A 19,954-nucleotide genomic window follows, 5' to 3' on the forward strand; every position below is an offset into this window, starting at 1 on the left:
TGATTCCAAATTTCTGTTGTGTTTTGTCACAATAATAAAGACCAATGGAAGCCTTGACATTAAGGAACATTGGTATTGAAAGTTTTCAAGGAAAGACAAAAGTAACACACCAAACTAACAAATTCAGAAAAGTTTTAATGTGGAACATAGGCAGTTTTCACAACAGAAAATCAGATGATAAAAGTCAGCAAAACAACAGAAGTAAATTGGACGTTTATCACTAAAGAAGAAGGGTTTGCAGCCATAAAATATGAAGAGGATATAATAAATAGAATAAACCTTGTCCATGTGGATGATAGGGGAAATGGATCACATTGATTGCTGCTACAAAATGACTGTAAAGTTTAAATTCAAGATGAAGTCGTACATTTCGATCACCTGGAATAAAATGTCCCATTAGAAGCATCTTACTTAAGGAGAACAAACTGAGCACTTAAATTGAATCAGGACATTTATTGTTAGTCTAGATTTTATCCAGCTTTCCGTTGCTGCCAAAGAAATGTGTTAAAAACAATATATACGTCAATCAAGACGTATGAAATTATGTGAAAGATAGAATTGACCTGATTTCTTCATATATTTTATATCTATAAACTTTTCTACAATATCTAAACATTTTTGAACCATGACTTAACAATGGGACCACGAAAATTTGTTAACATACAAACAACTGTCCACAACTGATTTTCGGAGCCTGTCAACGATAAAGGAATAGGAACATCGAATAAATGGTACTCATTTACTCTACGATTGACACGTTCAGTGTGTATTCGTAGTTTTGCAATTTGCTCTGTCAGTTGTATTTCTGATTTCATAAATTTCGTTTTTGAATGCAAAAATGGTGGTATGTTTAGAGTAACCCCTTTATCAGAGAGAACGTTGCAAAGCGAAAATCCTTTGTCCGCCATGACACTATCATTGGGTTCATACAAATCAAGAATGTCTGATAACTTAAAGTGATTTCAACGTCAGATATACATCCTGTAAACAGTAAAGAAATAGCTCCGTGAGGCGTAATACCAAGGAGACATTTAAATGTATATGCACCTTTGTACTTTGAATAGAGTTGAGATCGTAAAACTAGAGATGAGGGCTGCTGTGTTTTTATCTCTGTACATCAATAATGACCCTTGTTTTAGGATACAGTGTTTTGAAGCATTCTGGCATCAACTCATCAATAATGTGCCTAGGAAGCCATATTGGAATTTGTCCAAGAATTATGTAAAGAAAATTTACCCAAGTCAAAATTTTTCTACTGACTGTGGCTAATGAACAATTGAATCGCACTGCTAGATCTTGTTCTAAAAATCCAACTTTAAGCCGACAGAGAAACATGAAAAACTCGTCTATCAGCAACATGTTTCTCCGTCTGCCGGCAAGACTTATTGTTTCTACACTTTCATAGTACTTGCTCTGTTGTTTGCTGTTGGCTCTATAAACTCAAAGAAAGACAGTAACAATGTATATGAATTAAATCCAGTATAAAACTGAATCATCTTGTCGTCAGTGCAAAATCTGTTCACGAAAAACTTTTCCATTGCTGTTTGTTTAGCCTGTGAATTTCTTCGTTTTTGTGTTGTAATTCTTCCCTCAGTTCAAGGATTTCTTGTTCATAAGCTGTGTTTAGAGGCGCATTTGACGATATCTCTCCTGTTCTGACTCTAGCTACTAGATGCTTATCTCCTGAATGTTTATGTCTGAAATTAAATGAAATTAGACTGTTTAAAGATAGTGCCTTTTTATTTTTTGAGGCCCAGATGGTAACCCCGTTTATTATCCCCGTATAATGGTATAATAGGGATCGGAGAGCCATCCACCTATTAATTTAATGTTTATTTATTTATTTAATTTTACTGCATTTAATACACTGATAAGAAAAAAGTTTTCATTAGAAATTTTGTTGGATCGAATGATTAAAATGTACTGAAAAAAATATATCTAATGTAGTGGAAGGAATGAATACGAATGGCTGTCATAAAACTCCGAAGCTAAGTAAATATTGTCTGTTGATATGTATTTGTTAAAAAAACATACCAAGTGCATCACGATTTTATAGTAATTAAAAACTACATTTGAATGTTATGTGTTTGTGAAGCAGTATTTTTGTTCTGCAATGTGTGAAAATGTTGCTGACGGTTAAAGTCGACACCCTTCCGCGTACAGGAGCTACAGTTGAAACTCAATATCTTAAATTCAACATGACCCAGCATTTTACTTCAAGATACTTGAAATTTAATTTTGAAATGATACTTGTTGCATTTATTTTACGAAAAATGTGTGTTCCTTACCTCAAGAACATGTATTTTTCATATGACAATTACTTTTTACACACATTTAGAGATCAAAAAGCAATTTATATGCAGCCATTTATCTACGTTTTATTTGCTACGCAGTATCACGCCTTTGTCTTTGGAACACATTTTTACATGCTTATAGACACACCGAGCCGTAAACACATAAGCGTTTGACAAAAATGTCTTCGACGACCAAAATCATAGTTATGTAAATTGAGTAACAAATAAGCATTGTATACGCCAAGAAAATAAAAGGCTAAAATCCAGCAGGAAAAAACATTCACAGAACACAGTTGCCCATACATCAGTTAACTTGGAAACAGGGGTATAGGTAAATGTATATATTTGAACACTGGGTGAGCATATATAAAAATAAACAAAAAGTACTGAACTGGAGAAGCACTGACTTTCAATAATGTAGTCAAACCTTTTGGTGCTCTCTTCCATATCTGATATAATGACCTTCCGTTTTATTGTCGGTTTTATGATCTTGTTTTCTGTCACTTCGAAAATACTGGGGACTGCATTAATTTTTTCATCGTCTCCTTACTGGTCCCCAACCCGTGTAGTTTTCTTTCATGAAATGTTTAGAACAAACAACGGAAGATTTCTAAAAAAATCAATTTAAAAATTATCTTATCATGTACTGAAAGGTGTTGATATGTTGACATCATGATAAATAGTTAACATGGTCAATAGTTATTCATTTACTGATTTAAAATGAAATAAATTTTACACCAAAATACCTACTTACATGCAAAAGAAGACCTCATCCTTTCCACATCATCTTTATAATCTCGTCTTTTTTAATATAATGTAAACTAAGACTACTTACGTGAAACAGAAATCCGGCAACCTTTCTGAACATTAAAATCCACTTTGCTTTCTAAAACTACAGTTGTAGAATATGCTGGAATCTTACACTACTTACATGAGACAGGGAATCGTCACCATTTTCCTTCTTTAAAATCCAGTTTGCCATCAATCATCTAAATATGGTGGAGTACTTACACAGAACAGAGGACCGTTATCCTCTCCAGTATTTAAAACCCAATTTGCCTTCAATAATGAATATGATGGAAGCTTAGGCTACTTACATAAACAGAGGACTGGCATACCTTTCGATCATTACAATCTGCGTTCAATAACACTTGGAATATGTTGAAAGCTTTGACTGCTTATATGAAACAGAGGACCGACATCTCTTCCAGTTATTAAAACATCCACATAATCTCCAAGACCATAGGATACATACATGAAAAAGAGGATCGGCATCCCGTCCAGTCATTAAAATCCATTTTTCTTTCAGAAACTCATCTTTTGGAATATGATGAAAGCTTAGACTCAGATCCAATCTTCCGTTTGATTTGCAGTGCGGAACACAGCAATAGTAACTAGATTTTTTATTGAGTTTTGTTACAATACTAGAAGATTTAACTACGAATGCCATATCACAGAATGCTGCATTGGCCTATCTGAGCTACGTTTTAGAGTTTAAACGTGCAGTATGCATACAATTTGAGAAAGGACAATGATTGAAAATGAATAATGACATTACATTTTATTACATGCTATTAAAATGTTCCAGCCAATAAATTTAATTCATGTCTAGACGCTGCGCTTTGAAATGTGTTTACCCTTAACCGATTTTCAATGTACTTTTAATAGACCCTCTTAAACGATCTTATGATATACGATAAATTAACAAAGAGTACAAATTTTCTTTTTTTAAATGTGACTTTTAAAACAATATGCTTTAATGACATAAGAAAATGTCATCATTATAATAATGACAACTTATATGATAGAGTTTATTTATTTACAAATCTCATAAGTATGGTGGCTGATTTCTGCCATCTCGTTCTGGCGTGTTGGCGCGTTTGCAGAGCGCCAAGACGCCAACACGCCAGGACGACACTTATACGCGCCAAGACGACAAAATCCATATTTGTCGTTTTGGCGCGTTCATTTGTCGTCTTGGTATGGTGGCTGATTTCTGCCATCTCGTTCTGGCGTGTTGGCGCGTTTGCAGGCCGCCAAGACGCCAACACGCCAGGACGACAATTATACGCGCCAAGACGACAAAATCCATATTTGTCGTTTTGGCGCGATCATTTGTCGTCTTGGCGTGTTGGCGCGTTGGCGTTTGCAGGGCGCCAAGACGCCAACACGCCAGGACGACAATTATATGCGCCAAGACGACAAAATCCATATTTGTCGTTTTGGCGCGTTCATTTGTCGTCTTGGCGTGTTGGCGTGTTGGCGCCCCCGCCCCCGCCAACGCGCCAAGACGACAAATGAACGCGCCAAAACGACAAATATGGATTTTGTCGTCTTGGCGCGTTCATCTGTCGTCTTGGCGTGTTGGCGTCTTGGCGCCCCCGCCAACGCGCCAACACGCCAAGACGACAAATGAACGCGCCAACGTGTCGGCGCGTATAATTGTCGTCCTGGCGTGTTGGCGTGTTGGCGCCCTGCAAACGCGCCAAGACGCCAGAACGCCAGAACGACAACTTCCCAATTTAGCGTGTTGGCGCCCCCGCCAGAACGACAAATGCCTTGTTTGTCGTCTTGGCGCGTATAATTGTCGTCCTGGCGTCCTGGCGTACTGGCGCCCTGCAAACGCGCCAACACGCCAGAACGAGATGGCAGAAATCAGCCACCATAGCTAAATGATAAATTGATAATTCGATTTCTAGTGTGCCGTACAAAGCATGTATTAAAAAATAATGATGGCCGAGAGTGTAGCCGGTTTACGAGTTACATTATTACTATTTGAAGAATTAATAGCTATAGTACATTAAAATTTAAATTTCATAAAAAAATCTCTGCTTCATATTCGCACAGTGTCATATGTAGACTGTATTAATAGAGCGTTTTAAATGAACTGTACATTTGGTAGATTAACATGTAATTCATGGGTTGTTTTGAACTAATTCAATTATCAAAACTCGTCAGTGAAGTATGTGCTTCGACTTTTGTCTTGCAACTGTCTCTAAACAGGTTCAACCATTTAAAAAAATAAGATTTATGATATATTTGTGCAATTTGTGCTCACGAAATCTTGACATTAACATTTTAAACAAAACAATAAAATTTATATTAAATTTATTTATTCGAATCCCAAGGTACAACACATAAGTTTAATGTACCAAAATCATGTACCACATATGTGCTTTTCTGAAATATTAAAGCTAGACAAGCGAAACATATTTGTTGCAAGTACGTTTGCACTTTAACTATGTACCTTTCATAATCGAGTATTACGTTTTAGCTAGCATGAGCATGAATTGCTCTAAGTGAGCTTTTAGGATCGTTCAAGGTGTGTCATTCGTTCTTAGTTCGTTTACAATATATCCGAAAAACATCTTCTCCTATACTATCAAACCCTTTCTACAAAACATCACAGTAGTGTTCTTTGAGTGGTCTCCTTTCAAATTCCTTCAAATTTTAGTTAGCCATGCAGATTTATGAGTGCCATCCTCTTCCGATGGCCCAAATTTGAAATAACTTTATAGCAATGTTCTTTTGTGACAATCACTTAAGTTTTGTCCAATCTGTTTCATTAAAATACATGGCCACCAGGAGGGCAAGGCTTGTTATTCATATATGGATATGGAAAACTGAAAATCTAAAAAATCTTCTCACCTGAAACCGCTATAACTTAATAGTCATATGTTTTACGTGACTCTCTACCAAAGTCCTTCAAACCTTTCCTTTTCGTTATAACACAAAGCTGTTAGGAGGCAATGCTTTCTACATAACGCTATATGCGATAAAATCTTTTAAATCTAAATAATTTCACACAGATATTCTTTGTATGACACCCCTACAAAATTCCTTCAGTAAAACACCCATATTATCCCCAACCTCCAACAGCCCTATTCGCCACACACACACACACGCACACGCACACGCACACGCACGCACACCCACACACACACACATCATTATCTAAACTGCTCATATTGTCAGCCTTTCGAACCCCAGGCTATCTTTTAAAAATAACATTGTGTTAAGACGACAACACCTTTAGTTTTTTTTTTACAATGACATTTTCTCAAAATTTAATGATTAATTTTTCTATCACATAGATTGAAAGTTTTGGCTAACAAAAATGGTTTAACAAAGACTGTTTATCTCAGAATATCACCTTTCCTCTCTACAAAACATTATAATAAGCCTGTTAAACAGAAATAGATGGTAACAATAAATAAAAAAGTGATAACGGTACATTAGGACGACTTAAGAATCCTGCAAGCGGTTTTACTAGGTATACATAAACACGGTGGGGATGCGTACACCGGATATTGCTATTTAGTGATAAGGTATTTTCCGAACACGTGTTTATTTTTCGTCAACAAGGTAAGTAAAACACCTACTTACTATTGTATTACACTACTACAGAAGAAAAGAGCATTATTTTTCATAACTAGATACTGTGTATATGCTCTCACAAGCGTAAAATGAGTCAATCCTAATAGAAATGCTAAAATTTGTGGTAAAATGACTAGTTAATCACTTGATAAATGCATGCCGTAAACACATTTGTCCCGATACCATAACCTATTTGCATTGTGGGGAAATTGAAGACAATTTAAAAAATCTTTTCTGGTGTTTTTTTAAGTAGAATCATCGGCAAAGCTGACTTTCATATTGCTGATAACGCGAAAATTGACATTGAAATTACGTATTATAGAAAAAAAAAAAAGACCTCGAGATAACTTTTAATTTTACAGTATATGAATGGATAAGTATCCAAAATATATCATCAGTAAAAATATATATAAAACAAAACCTCTAGTATCTAGTGAAACGATGTTTTCATTTCATAGATTATAGGTTGATGTCAAAGCAGTCAATATAAAACCAATTTAAGTAAACACTGTCTGGGGTAGCTCAATCGAACCAGATAGTATACAAAAGTACATTTACTCAATGACATAAAGAATAATGAATTTGCTAAAATTGCTTTGAAAATGTAGATAACCTGTTTGAAATCATCGCTGTAACGGATTCAATTTCTTGTTTAAAAATAGTTGAAAGTTTAAGTTTCAGAAGCTCTATAATCTTGCTTAAAAAACAGCATTTTTAACCGAACACACTTGAGCCGTGCCATGAGAAAACCAACCTAGTGGCTTTGCGACCAGCATGGATCCAGACCAGCCTGCGCATCCGCGCAGTCTGGTCAGGATCCATGCTGTTCGCTTTCAAAGCCTATTACAATTATAGAAACCGTTAGCGAACAGCATGGATCCTGACCAGACTGCGCGGATGCGCAGGCTGGTCTGGATCCATGCTGGTCGCAAAGCCACTATGTTAGTTTTCTCATGGCACGGCTCACTTATTGCTATTATAACGATTGCAGATGTATGCAATATAAGCATACTGTAGATAGAAAATTGTTTTCTCATTGTATCCAATATGTTGTAAATGAAAACGGTCAAAAGTATTTTAGTTTAGAATCATAGTTGAAAAAAAATAAAAGTAGAATCTACACCGTAAAATTATCTATTTTCATAAGAAAATTATTTGCGTGGATTACGCTGTAGTATCCATGTACATAATTAAATCCTAACCTACAACAATTAAATCCCTATATTTTTCTCATTAAACTTGGAAAATTGACGAATTTAAGCACTGCGAATTGCTCGCTTAGTCTAATTCACTAAAATTTATGACCCCTACCCCCCACCCTCCACAAAAAAAAAAACAACCAACAACAACAAAAACACACCCTTCCCTCATAACGGAAAATCGGTTAATCGCTCGTAATAGGAATGTAGAATCTGTAGGGCTGGTATGGCTTCTGTGACCAGAAAAAAACTAAATGCTAAATGGTAGTGATTTAAAAAAACAACACTAAAAATACTTGCCATTATAAATAAATACCGGTATCAATATAAATATTATGCACTTGCTGGCAAGGACGAAAACTTCCATACTGAGAAATAATACAACTGAAAATATGCTTTAGATTATTGATTTTGGATGCAGGTGGTAAAAAAAGAAATCGGAAAGTACTATACATGTACATAGAGTGATATTCATGTCTTGAAATTCAATCTACAAAACTGCGGAAAAAAGTGAGATATAAACTAGTGAAATAGTAGAAGAAATGTAACATGGGGAAAAACTGTCTGTTTCATGATGACAAGAAGCACGGATTTCTCTCCCTTTAACGTGATTAGCCCTATTAAAGAATCTGTTTGATATGACATTGACGTATTATCTAACGATTTCCAAGGAAGCCAAAGATTATTGACTATATCCTTTTATTTTTCAGGCATTCAAATGAGGCATAGTTATACAAATTGTTATACCTGATGCTGGGTTACAACATAACCATTTGTATTATAAGACTCTATAGTTCTCACTCAGTTTTATTAACGTTTCGGCCATAAGGCCTTTATCAAAATGACAAATTCCGAGAATTACTCTACATCATGGCGTCTCATAATATAACAACATTTGAAATACAAAACCGGAACTGACGTAACGTTATTAAACGTCAACGTCAAATCCTGCTAAAAATCGATACACATTTATGATGCACAAAGACTGCCTTCTGGCCTAATGAAGTTACGATTAAAAAATATTATAAAAGACTTAATGTGCAAAAACACATCAAGCTAGTGAACATGGGAGATAAAAGTATATCCTTATCAATGCTTTGGGACGACAATGAAAGTTTATATACCATAGATATATGACAAACAAAAAGCTAAAACAAACAAAGATACTCATAAAATTTTGCAATTAACCATTAAATCATTACTAAAATGAACAAAATTAATTTAAAAACGAATAGTTTATCATCAAACAAAATAGAAACTATAAAAAAATAGGCAAATTTTACGTATAAAGGGAAGTAATTACAAAAAAACAATCTATATAAGTAACGGAACCAGTAAACTATGACAAGTATGTATTCGAAACTCACACAAATGTGCGTTAAAGGCAGAAAAAAGGACATAATATATAAAAGAAATACATATTGAGAACATATTAATGGGTCGCAGGACAAACAACCAAAATTAATACAAAAACGCTTACTTAACCCCAAAATACCTCCGGATATTAAATGTTACTTAAGCATCAATTTGATTGAGTTTATTTATATTCTCTCCAAAGAACCCCAAGTTTCACTTTCGTGTTAAGTCCATTTGGCGCCTCTGTCTGCAACACGTGGATCCTCTCAAGCTCCTTGATCTGTCGGTAGTATCTACTGTTTTCCTTCATGTGTTCTAACACCGACACCCCGACATCACCTATGCTATGACCAGGCGTATTGAAATGTTCTGCCATGGTTTCGTACGTTTCAGCGTATGTCCGCTTCATGTTCTCGCAATCTCTCCTTCAGCGATCTTGACGTTTTCACCAATATACACAATTTTATCACACTGGATACAGTTTATCCCATATACCAGGTTCCATGCCTGGCAGGTTTGAGTTCGCTCTATCCGTGCCGCTATAGCCTTGTCATTATTGTGCCTCCCTTTGTCTATCATTTCACATACCACGCACTTTCTGTTACATCTTGGTTTCAAATCGCCCGTTTGGTACTGCTTCATAACCTTGTTTGTCTTTCCATGTACCAAAAAGGTCAGAAATATTCGTGTCCCTGCGGTAAGCCACAATTGGGGTGTCACTGAATATATGTTTCATTCGTTCTGATTTGTGTAAAGTGTTCATATGTTTACGTACATATTATGTAAATTCGGGAGATGTCTGGAGTAAGTCACTACTACAGGTACCCTCTTCATTTTCTCTTTTTGAGTTTCTGTGGTGTTATTAGTTCAGCCCTATCTATCTTGTCTACTCTATCCAGCTGATTTTCAATAAACTTTCCGCTGTAAACCCTCCTCCTTAGCTGGCCTCTTAGTTCCTGTCTGTGTTTGGCGTAGTCGGCTTCCGTCGAGCAAATCCTTTTCAATCTTACTCCTAATCCATACGGAATTGCCTTTTTTACGTTTTGAGGGTGATCTGATTTCCAGTTTAAATATAAGTGTTTGTCCGTCGGTTTCGAATATAAGACTGTTGTAATTTCATTATTTTTTCAATTCTGACTGTCGTGTCCAGAAATTCTATTCTTGTTGTATGTCACCTTAATTCCACTTTTATGTTCGGGTGTATCTGATTCGCAAAATCTCTGAATTTTAACTGGTCTTCTAGTCCATGTTGCCACAGTCAAATCCATCATCAATGTAACGCTTGTAAAACATTGGTACTTTTTCATTCTCCATCAACTTCTCGTCCCATTTGCGCATGTAGCAACAAGCAAAATTACGACCTAGCTTTGACCCTATCGCCACTCCTTCCTTCTGGACATACTCGCTATTATTGAATGAAAAATCATTGTTCGTAAGTACCGTATTTATCATTTTCATAACCGCTTCTGTTGCGACATTTGGGTTAGTTCTGCATTGAACCTGGTATATGGGATAAACTGTATCCAGTGTGATAAAATTGTGTATATTGGTGAAACGTCAAGATCGCTGAAGGAGAGATTGCGAGAACATGAAGCGAACATACGGCTGAAACGTACGAAACCAGTGGCAGAACATTTCAATACGCCTGGTCATAGCATAGGTGATGTCGGGGTGTCGGTGTTAGAACACATGAAGGAAAACAGTAGATACTACCGACAGATCAAGGAGCTTGAGTGGATCCACGAGTTGCAGACAGAGGCGCCAAATGGACTTAACACGAAAGCGAAACTTGGGGTTCTTTGGAGAGAGTATAAATAAACTCAATCAAATTGATGCTTAAGTAACATTTAATATCCGGAGGTATTTTGGGGTTAAGTAAGCGTTTTTGTATTAATTTTGGTTGTTTGTCCTGCGACCCATTAATATGTTCTCAATATGTATTTCTTTCATATATTATGTTCTTTTTTCTGCCTTTAACGCACATTTTTGTGAGTTTCGAATACATACTTGTCATATTTTACTGGTTCCGTTACTTATATAGATTGTTTTTGTTTTTTGTAATTACTTCCCTTTATACGTAAAATTTGCCTATTTTTTCATAGTTTCTATTTTGTTTGATGATAAACTATTCGTTTTTAAATTAATTTTGTTCATTTTAGTAATGATCTAATGGTTAAGTGCAAAATTTTATGAGTATCTTTGTTTGTTTTAGCTTTTTTTTTGTCATATATCTATGGTATATAAACTTTCATTGTCCTACCAACGCACTGATTAGGATATAATTTTATCTCCTATGTTAGCATTGGGACTTCACTAGCTTGATGTGTTTTTGCACATTAAGCCTTTTATTTTATTTTTTAATCATAACTTCATTAGGCCAGAAGACAGTCTTTGTGCATCATAAATGTGTATCGATTTTTAGCGGGATTTGACGTTCACGTTTAATAACGTTACGTCAGTTCCGATTTTGTATTTCAAATGTTGTTATATTATGAGACGCCATGATGTAGAGTAATTCTCGGAATTCGTCATTTTGATAAAGGCCTTATGGCCGAAACGTTAATAAAACTGAGTGAGAACTATAGAGTCTTTAAACATTTGGTACCCCTTAGGGTAAATACTGTGTTGTAATATGGACACTCCTGAAATTTCGAGAAGAGGAAACTACGCAGTGGTGCGTTTTGATAAATTATTACGGTACAGATCACATTTAGGATTCATAGAGACATGTCTTAAAGAAGGTATTATCCCTCATGGTTTTGATTTCAAATGGAAAATGCAGATGGAGGCAAATGCGGATTTAATTCGTAAATGTGAGAAGATAAAAAAGGATGCCTCTTTACAACTTATGGAGCTGACGGCTGAAGTGTGTAGGAAAAAGGTTAGTCAGCTTTGTCGTGAGAATGATTTTGATAAAGACATTGATCTGAGTAGTATGCAATATTTCGAGAAAAAAAAATTGACTTCGAGAATCGGAAGAATGCAAAGTTAAGGAAAATTAGACGTTCCAACATAGAAATAATGCATAAGGAATTTAACATCAAAGAGTTTACTTTTAAATGGGTAACAGCTGATGGAAACTGTTTTTACAGGTGTATTTCTATAGAAATATTCGGGTCAGAGGAGAAACACCAAGAAGTACGGAAGCGCGTAGTAGAACATATGCGTTTAAGAATATCACGGTATTCATCGTTCATTGATGGAGATCCGGTACGTCATGTAGAAGAACAAAGATTTTCAGATGGTCGTGTATCTTCATGGGCAACTGAGGCAGAAATTTATGCCACTGCTACACTATACCGTGCATGCATACATGTTTTAAAAAAAAGACGACACAAATGAAACAGTACTAGAACTTGAACCACAAGAACATTTTTCTGCCAAACGTCATATTTTTATCAGATTAGAAATGAACATTTTGACTTTCTGAAGTTAAAATCAAATATGAAAAGCAAATATGAATGTGACCATCAAAACCATAAAAAGCCATAAAACCATAAAAAGCTGGATAATGTTAAAGGTAGTCCGACTGGGTATGACTGGTATAATATGACTAATCTTATGGAAGAAAACTCTTCGGTAGATGAGACCTATGAGCTTAAGAAAGGAAGTATGGTAAACAATAAGGACATTATTGAACAATCTATGGTTGATGATGTTACTAGTGAAATAAAACCAGAAGATATGGAACATGAGGATTCACAACAACAAAAAAAGTTCGTTAAACCTGTTATAGATAAGTCCAAAATTAGAGCGTTAAAGAGAGTTGTTACAAATCTGTCGTCAAGGATTCTAACGGAAGCAGAGCTGTCCCTCCTTTCAAAAGGCTTATCATTTGTACCAACCAGACATAGAGTAGATATGACAAAAATTCACAGTGACTTGGCTGAATGAGAAAAGAGAATGCGGTTTAAGGAATATTTCCATGACAAGGGAGACACGTATACTGTAGATCTCGATGAAGAACCGTGGTGTGAGAAGAAAAAAAGTGAATTTACACCAGAACCAGGAAGGGATAAGTATTTAGATGCTTACATAGAAGAAGAAAAAAATGCGATTGTCAATGGCATTCATGACAAATGCACATCGAACCTATCCAAGTCAGAAAGGAAAGCGATGAAAGCACTCCTAAATGACAACAATATAATTATAAGACCGGCGGACAAGGGGTCAGGTATTGTAATAGTGGATGCAGAAGATTATATAAAAAATTTAGAAAAGGAAGTAAAGGACAATGCTTCTTATATGAAAACTGATGGCGGAGCACAATATAGAGCGGAAAAAGAAGCAAAGAAGATAACCAACAAGATGTGTAGAGATGGTCTTATTTCCAAGAAGTTGAAAGATTATTTAATACAGAAACATCCAGTTACTGGCAAATTGATGGGAAATCCCAAAATTCACAAGCGTGAGAATCCATACAGAACGATTGTTAGTGGAATTGGAACTGCAACAGAGCGCATGGCAGAAGTAGCAGAGAAGGAACTTAATGAATATGTTGAAAATAGTCCAAGCTACTTAAAAAGATACCACAGATGTCTTAAACAAACTGAAACTGATTCCCCTACCTGTCCCAGAAGGAATGATTTTGTTTTGTTTTGACGTAGTCAAGTTGTACCCATCTATACCCAGACGAGAAGGTTTAACAGCTTGTGAAGAAGCTCTCCAATGCAGAACTAACCCAAATGTCATAACAGAAGCGGTTATGAAAATGATAAATACGGTACTTACGAACAATGTTTTTTCATTCAATAATAGCAAGTATGTCCAGAAGAAATGAGTGGCGATAGGGTCAAAGCTAGGTCGTAATTTTGCTTGTTGCTACATGCGCAAATGGGACGAGAAGTTGATGGAGAATGAAAAAGTACCAATGTTTTACAAGCGTTACATTGACAACGGATTTGGACTGTGGCAACATGGACTAGAAGACCTGTTAAAATTCAGAGATTTTGCGAATCAGATACACCCGAACATAAAAGTGGAATTAAGGTGGCATACAACAAGAATAGAATTTCTGGACACGACAGTCAGAATTGAAAAAAATAATGAAATTACAACAGTCTTATATTCGAAACCGACGGACAAACACTTATATTTAAACTGGAAATCAGATCACCCTCAAAACGTAAAAAAGGCAATTCCGTATGGATTAGGAGTAAGACTGAAAAGGATTTGCTCGACGGAAGCAGACTACGCCAAACACAGACAGGAACTAAGAGGCCAACTAAGGAGGAGGGGTTACAGCGGAAAGTTTATTGAAAATCAGCTGGATAGAGTAGACAAGATAGATAGGGCTGAACTATTAACACCACAGAAACTCAAAAAAGACAAAATGAAGACAGTACCTGTAGTAGTGACTTACTCCAGACATCTCCCGAATTTACATAATATTGTACGTAAACATATGAACACTTTACACAAATCAGAATGAATGAAACATATATTCAGTGACACCCCAGTTGTGGCTTACCGCAGGGACACGAATATTTCTGACCTTTTGGTACATGGAAAGACAAACAAGGTTATGAAGCAGTACCAAACGAGCGATTTGAAACCAAGATGTAACAGAAAGTGCGTGGTATGTGAAATGATAGACAAAGGGAGGCACAATAATGACAAGGCTATAGCGGCACGGATAGAGCGAACTCAAACCTGCCAGGCATGGAACCTGGTATATGGGATAAACTGTATCCAGTGTGATAAAATTGTGTATATTGGTGAAACGTCAAGATCGCTGAAGGAGAGATTGCGAGAACATGAAGCGGACATACGGCTGAAACGTACGAAACCAGTGGCAGAACATTTCAATACGCCTGGTCATAACATAGGTGATGTCGGGGTGTCGGTGTTAGAACACATGAAGGAAAACAGTAGATACTACCGACAGATCAAGGAGCTTGAGTGGATCCACGAGTTGCAGACAGAGGCGCCAAACTGACTTAACACGAAAGCGAAAGTTGGGGTTCTTTGGAGAGAATATAAATAAACTCAATCAAATTGATGCTTAAGTAACATTTAATATCCGGAGGTATTTTGGGGTTAAGTAAGCGTTTTTGTATTAATTTTAGTTGTTTGTCCTGCGACCCATTAATATGTTCTCAATATGTATTTCTTTCATATATTATGTCCTTTTTTCTGCCTTTAACGCACATTTTTGTGAGTTTCGAATACATACTTGTCATATTTTATTGGTTCCGTTACTTATATAGATTGTTTTTCTTTTTTTTGTAATTACTTCCCTTTATACGTAAAATTTGCCTATTTTTTTATAGTTTCTATTTTGTTTGATGATAAAGTATTCGTTTTTTAATTAATTTTGTTCATTTTAGTAATGATCTAATGGTTAAGTGCAAAATTTTATGAGTATCTTTGTTTGTTTTAGCTTTTTGTTTGTCATATATCTATGGTATATAAACTTTCATTATCCTACCAACGCACTGATTAGGATATAATTTTATCTCCCATGATAGCATTGGGACTTCACTAGCTTGATGTGTTTTAGCACATTAAGTCTTTTATTTTATTTTTTAATCATAACTTCATTAGACCAGAAGACAGTCTATGTGCATCATAAATGTGTATCGATTTTCAGCGGGATTTGACGTTGACGTTTAATAACGTTACGTCAGTTCCGGTTTTGTATTTCAAATGTTGTTATATTATGAGACGCCATGATGTAGAGTAATTCTCGGAATTTGTCATTTTGATAAAGGCCTTATGGCCGAAACGTTTAAAAAAACTGAGTGAGAACTATAGAGTCTTTAAACATTTGGTACCCCTTAGGGTAAATACTGATTTGTATTATAGTTTACTTTTGGTTTCTAATTTCCGTACAAGGTCTATAAAGATGTAAACAGAGTTCACGACAGCATTAATTAATATTTGTTAAATTGTATAAATTTCGTTATTAATATTGTAGAACCATATGCCATAGGTCAGTCTGAATTATGAATTTAGTTCACCAATAACTGAACACATTTTTTGGCACTTCAACATTTCTAAATTTCATTGATAGACTGACTTTATGTGGCTATAATTGACTGAAGGGACGCAATCAGTTTTGAAAATGAAATGCAAATTTTAGACGTTACCTCTCTACAGAATATCACACACTTGAGTTAGGACTAAACAATATGGCATCCGGACCTTTTTGTGAAGAATGTTTTGAGTGGTTATAATGCTAACATAACTTCTCTGTTCACTTATTACAAACTTTTCTTTCGTCTGCTGTAAGAGTAGCCTTAATGAGGTAGGTTACCATGTTACAAGGAATTCAAATTAGTTGAACCGCAGCATTTTGTTTTTGTATTTCGTGTAATATGATGTTTTAACTGCTACAATCTCAATTTCGTTTATCTCTGTCCCTTCACGTTCAATTTTTATCCAGATTTGAAGAACATGACCATCCAAAGGTATTTTATATTGAAAAAAGAAGGAAAATACGGATATTTAACACTTTGCAGTGCATTTTAGTTTCACTGATATCCGTAGAAGTCTACATAATTCATAATTTTACTAGTATGCGTGTAAGCTTTCTAATATAAGCTTAAAATGTATATGTCGCGGGGCTCGTGTTTCCATGGTAACGCATTTTCTCTCATTTTTTAAACTACTATGGATAAAAACGGGGTTTTCGACGGCTTCAGTGCCATTCTGTTTATGACCAACATAGAATATTTGGGTAATATTATTAGCAAAATACCAAGCACTTTACATGGTACCCTATTTTTCTTAAAGTTTAAAGTAACCATGGCAACAGAGATGTTTAAAATAGCTTATATCTTGCTTTTTGCCGTAATTTGTATAAAAATATTGAACAAAATTATCTTTCTTGTTAATGTAGCTTTAAAACATATTATTTCTAACGTAAGTTAAAATACTTACAGCAGTACCATTCGTCTGGCATTTGTCATGGAACAGTCGTTCAGCATGCTGCTATTATTCTCATGGATATCGTTGAAATGAAAATAAGAAGCTTAAATAGACCAGTGTCAACGCTTTTGAATTTTACACTTATGTCACGGGCTTTGTTTCCATGGTAACATCAATTCAATTCAAGAAACCACAATTTTCTACTGAAATTTGAACAATTTTACAGCTTAGTTTTAGTATATAAGCAACAAATTATCAACAGAAACTAAAAAAGAGGTATTCCAAATACAACTGCAAGTTTTTTATTTGAAATAGCCTTAACAAGTAACCTTTCACCCCACTATATTCCAACTGACATTGGTTATCATCATCCATTTTTTACATTCCGCATAACATTTCAATATAACTACATAAAAGAAGCAAAATATTGATTATTATTCAGAGCAAAAGATTCATAGAAATATTTCAGCAAATAATGGCTGTTTGAAAATAGTTCAAATAAAGAAAATGCACATAATTACGTACTTTCAAAATAAAAGCTATGAATTTTGCGCGGTAACTGACACGTAACGACATGACGTCTATGACGTCATTTTAAGGCAACAATGCTTTTAAGCGTTTCTGCGACAATTTATTAATTATTTCTGCATTACTGAACCAGAAAGCATCAAATCTGAGACAAGTTCATGATTTGTTTTTAGAAGAATGGATATACAAACACATTTCGTTTGTCGTAAACGTCGTCGTAAATAGTCACGTTAGCTTCTGGCTCGACATGCGCACATACAAATATTAAGGTAACCTACCTCCTTGAATCTTTCAAAATGTAATTTGATTTGGTCTTTTAATATTATGAACATTAAAGAAAATTGTAATCAATTCAAACGAACACAACACGCATATGAAGAAGCCTCTCTATTGTTTTTTCTGAAGTTTGGTGGTTTAACTCGGTGCTCACCCATTCCTGAAATAATACCCTGAGGGATTCCCGTGCCTCTCTCCCTTTTAGGGCCTCTCACGCCAGCTTCAGTAAGGACACTGACAGAAAAAGGTCAGTGACCTAGTTCCGTCAGTGCCCTGTGCCTTCTCGAGACGTGCACTCACTGGCGAGTTGCTTGGGTATATCCCAGGTCGTCTTATATATGCCGTGTATATTGAGGATACTGTAGTACCTTTGAAAAAAACATTGCATATTCGCGCAAAATGAAGACAATGTTACTATTTACCTATTTACTGCTAAATCTTATGTGAATATATATATGTGAATATATTATAGCGTGATACATAAAAATAGTCATGTCTAGTCATTAACAACTGGCAGGTCTGGAACAGGTGGAGGACTCTATGACTAGTATTTTTAAATCCCACCAGGACTGAGCTATTATGATTTCCGTCTTCTGGCCTGTTTCGTCGTGCCCTTAAGGGTGTTTCCCTTGTTGCTCTGTCTTCTGCAAAGGCATTGAGTACATTCGTTTAAGGTTCTTAAGGAAAAACCTCGACATTTGAAGTCATTTTTGGATATACAAGAGCATTTTTTTTGTTTTACATTACATGCCTTATGTTGCCTTTACGGGATAACTTTCATTTACACTGTCTTTTGACTTTGGAACATGGTGGGGGTAAGAGTGAGGTTAGGTGCACCATAAACCAGTTTAAACTCCCCAGTTGTTGTTTTGCCACTGACCGTTCCAAGGCGGTGTCCCCCAGTGTTCCTGTATTTGTTTGTTTTGTCCTTGTGTGTTTATTTTGTGTGTGTGTGTGTGTGTGTGTGTGTGTGGTGTGCGAGTGTTGTTCATGTGTGCCTTTGGGGAGGCTGCGTTTTTGGAACGTGGCTTTCCCTGTTCGATATTCTTCCTTGTTTTTAATTTTATTCTGAACGGAAAACAGCTTTGCTAAACCGACCTGTATCAGACACTTAACATTTATTATAACGTTGAACTCACTAAATGAGTATATAACTTTATATTCTTACGCTAGTAAAACTATGAAACAAGATTATTTCCTAGATATATGAGAATTTTGCTACTTTATGTATTACCAAAGTTATGTGGGTAATTAATCTAAAGTTCCATGCATAATATATATGGTGACAGTGACATTTGCTTGCAATTACATTAGGACTCTTGTAAGAAGTTTACTTTTTACATTGCGATCATGGTATAGGTTTATATGCTGTCCCATAAATTTGAAGTAATCGATAGTAATTCTGCCATGCCGTACCTAGTTAGTCTATAACTTACGACTGATATAATTGAGCCGCACCACGAAGAAACCAGCTCTTAGCATTGAATCATAATTATGTTATGCGTGATATATTCTTGTTATATTGTTGCTGTTTTTTAACTTGTATATCTATTATTATCAATATCAGATCAGAGCCGTACATCTCGATCAATATGTCTCATTGGAAAATAATATTAGGCACGAAATGAACGTCTTTGATTTGCTGCATGGCTAAAAGGGCGGAGTTCCCCGCGAATGTTTTTTATTGGATAGGCGGGATTTAATCCGCATTCAGCATTTTTTGGATTGGTCAATGCGCGGCTACGATAATCATGGGATGATAAAAAAAATGATAAAGAAAGAAAAACAATCTGATGAAAAGACGCCAATGAACTAGAAAAAAGAGTCTCACAACAATTTAAAACAATATCTAAATAAATGTTTAATGTAATCATCAAGTGATATTATTAAAATAAAGAATATGAAAAACGGTAAGTAACGAGCTCGGATAATTGTGTCTAAATATAAGCTTATCACTATAGCTTTAATTTGTGGAAAATGTAAATCTATGGTGTGATAGAAAACTTCATTTTACGGTCGTAGCAACAAGAACAAATTTTGATTTAATATTAC

General features: G+C 35.4%; 1 long non-coding RNA gene across 1 annotated transcript; it reads right to left on the reverse strand.

The window, feature by feature from the left end:
* Nucleotides 1-1,261: 1,261 nt before the first annotated feature.
* LOC128550724 (uncharacterized) lies at nt 1,262-3,788 on the reverse strand. The gene is made up of 3 exons (XR_008368397.1): nt 3,550-3,788; nt 2,722-2,904; nt 1,262-1,697 (listed from the first exon to the last, which is right to left on the reverse strand). It is a non-coding gene; the product is annotated as an uncharacterized LOC128550724 (long non-coding RNA).
* Nucleotides 3,789-19,954: the final 16,166 nt, after the last annotated feature.

This window comes from Mercenaria mercenaria, chromosome 18 (assembly GCF_021730395.1).
Source record: "Mercenaria mercenaria strain notata chromosome 18, MADL_Memer_1, whole genome shotgun sequence".
Classification (NCBI taxonomy): domain Eukaryota; kingdom Metazoa; phylum Mollusca; class Bivalvia; order Venerida; family Veneridae; genus Mercenaria; species Mercenaria mercenaria.